Source organism: Cryptomeria japonica, unplaced genomic scaffold (assembly GCF_030272615.1).
Source record: "Cryptomeria japonica unplaced genomic scaffold, Sugi_1.0 HiC_scaffold_196, whole genome shotgun sequence".
Taxonomy (NCBI): Eukaryota; Viridiplantae; Streptophyta; class Pinopsida; order Cupressales; family Cupressaceae; genus Cryptomeria; species Cryptomeria japonica.
The window spans coordinates 217407-220000 of NW_026729018.1; positions in this window are offsets into that span (position 1 = coordinate 217407).

Here is a 2594-nt window from a genome sequence, read left to right on the forward strand (position 1 = left end):
TTTTTAGTTTTTCGCCGGGCGTCGCAATGCTATTTGAATAAACCTTTTGCCCGTTTGCGTTCTCGTCGGGGCCGGGCCGGGCCGGGGTGCGCTGCCCGCACTACCGCGCGCGCGGGGGCGACACCGAGCGCGCACCCGAGGCGCCCCGAGCACACAGGCCACGGTGCAACCCGGGCGTTGTGCGCGCACCCCGGTGCGCCCGAGGTGCTGCGCGCGCACCCAGGTGAAATCGGTGTGCACCTCGGCCAGTGCGCGCTCGGTCGAGTCGCGCACGTTGGCCAAGGTGCACGGTGATGTTTCTTACTCTAAGGTTCCGCACCAGACGCCCGGGACAGGTGAGCGAAGCTGGGCGGGGCCGGGTGCGCGGCCGGGGCAGGTGCACGCAGCTGGAGAGAGCTTTGGAGCACACTTCGGAGCGCACCAATGATGCGCTCCATTCAAAAGTTTCCTGAAAAGGCAAAAAAAGTTGAGATTATAGAATTTCCCACTTGAGAGATTGTAAAAAAAAAAAATTTAAAATGAAGGAAACGCGGGTGCCAAGGTGTGCGCAGCCCAGCCAAGGTGTGCGCACCAAGGCGCCCACCCTGGCGAAGGTGCACGCAAGGTGCGCACCCGAGGCAAACCGGACAATTAACCCAACTTTCGACTTCGCGCGCACCTTGGAGCGCACTTCGGAGCGCTCCTTGGTGCGCACCAATCTTGGGCACCTCGGAGTGCACCATGGCGCCCACCAAGGTGCGCACCCGGGGCAAACCGAGCTCCGACTTCGTGCGCACCTTGGAGCGCACGAAAGGTGCGCACCATGGCGCCCACCAAGGTGCGCAGCCCAGCCAAGGCGTGCGCATCAAGGTGCGCACCCTGGCGAAGGTGCGCACCCGGGGCAAACCGAGCTCCGACTTCGTGCGCACCTTGGAGCGCACAAAAGGTGCGCAACCCAGCCAAGGTGTGCGCACCCCGGTCAAACCGAGCTCCGAATCGTGCGCACCAGAGGTGCACGCCATCGTGCGCACCTTGGAGCACACTTCGGAGCCCTCCTTGGTGCGCGCCGATGTTGCGCACCTCGGAGCGCACCCGGGGAAAACAATGCAATTAACCCGACTTTCGACTTCGTGGGCACCTCGGAGCGCTCTCGGGTTCGCACCTCGGAGCACACCGAGGTGCGCACCTTTGATGCGCTGCCTTCACCAATTTCCAGAAAAGGCAAGAAAACATTGAGAAGGTGTGCGCACCGAGGTGCCCACCCTGGCGAAGGTGCACGCGAGGTGCGCACCCGGGGCAAACCGGGCTCCGACTTCGTGCACGCCGCACCTTGGAGCACACTTCGGAGCGCTCCTTGGTGCGCACCAGGGCGCGCAACCCAGCCGAGGTGCCCACCCCGGCGAAGGTGCACGCGAGGTGCGCACCCGGGGCAAACCGGGCTCCGACTTCGTGCACGCCATGGTGCCCACCGCGGCGAAGGTGCACGCGAGGTGCGCACCCGGGGCAAACCGGGCTCCGACTTCGTGCACGCCGCACCTTGGAGCACACTTCGGAGCGCTCCTTGGTGCGCACCATGGTGCCCACCAGGGCGCGCAACCCCGCCGAAGGTGCACGCGAGGTGCGCACCCGGGGCAAACCGGGCTCCGACTTCGTGCACGCCGCACCTTGGAGCACACTTCGGAGCGCTCCTTGGTGCGCACCATGGTGCCCACCAGGGCGCGCAACCCCGCCGAAGGTGCACGCGAGGTGCGCACCCGGGGCAAACCGGGCTCCGACTTCGTGCACGCCATGGTGCGCACCGCGGCGAAGGTGCGCACCCGGGGCAAACCGGGCTCCGACTTCGTGCACGCCGCACCTTGGAGCACACTTCGGAGCGCTCCTTGGTGCGCACCAGGGCGCGCAACCCAGCCGAGGTGCCCACCCCGGCGAAGGTGCACGCGAGGTGCGTACCCGGGGCAAACCGGGCTCCGACTTCGTGCACGCCGCACCTTGGAGCACACTTCGGAGCGCTCCTTGGTGCGCACCATGGTGCCCACCAGGCCGCGCAACCCAGCCAAGGTGTGCGCACCAAGGTGCACGCGAGGTGCGCACCCGGGGCAAACCGGGGTCCGACTTCGTGCACGCCGCACCTTGGAGCACACATCGGGGCGCTCCCGGGTTCGCACCGGCGTTGCGCACCGTGGTGGGCACCTCGGAGCACACCAAGGTGGGCAGCGAGGTGCGCACCTTTGATGCGATGCCTTCACTAATTTCCATAAAAGGCAAAAAAAAAACGAGATTTTAAAATTTCCGTTTTGAAAGATAGTGAGAAAAAGGGAATGCTGGTGCCATCTTGAGCCCGCCCTGGTGCGCAGCCCAGCCAAGGTGTGCGCACCAAGGTGCCCACCCTGGCGAAGGTGCGCGCCCGGGCAATTAACCCAACTTCCAACTTCGCGCGCGCCAGGGTGGGAGCGCACCCAACAACCGGGCCTGGGAAGAGCCAATGCGAGAAACCCCACCAAACGCTCTGACAAAAAAAGAGGGGGCGCTCCAGTAACCCCGCTTCGGAGCGCACCCTGGGCAAACCCAGCCAAGGTGCCCACCCCGGCCAAGGTGCAGGCGAGGTGCGCACCCGG